Raw genomic sequence first — 252 nt, forward strand, 5'->3', positions numbered from 1 at the left:
AAAATATGGAAAAATCACGAAAATTAGCAAATTATTTTGAGTTAAGAATTCGTAAAAATTTTTCTTTTTAAATCTAAGATTTTAAACTGTAATACAAGATTCCTTATAGGATAATCTACCTTTATCAAAAAAAAAATGTCTATAAGAAACTCAATTAAATTTTTATGAGCGTTTGAAATTCATATTTTTACACATTTGGTATTTACTCGATTTCTTACGTAACGATTTTCTTATTTTGTTGTAATTAAAAAC

This window comes from Acyrthosiphon pisum, chromosome A1 (assembly GCF_005508785.2).
Source record: "Acyrthosiphon pisum isolate AL4f chromosome A1, pea_aphid_22Mar2018_4r6ur, whole genome shotgun sequence".
Taxonomy (NCBI): Eukaryota; Metazoa; Arthropoda; class Insecta; order Hemiptera; family Aphididae; genus Acyrthosiphon; species Acyrthosiphon pisum.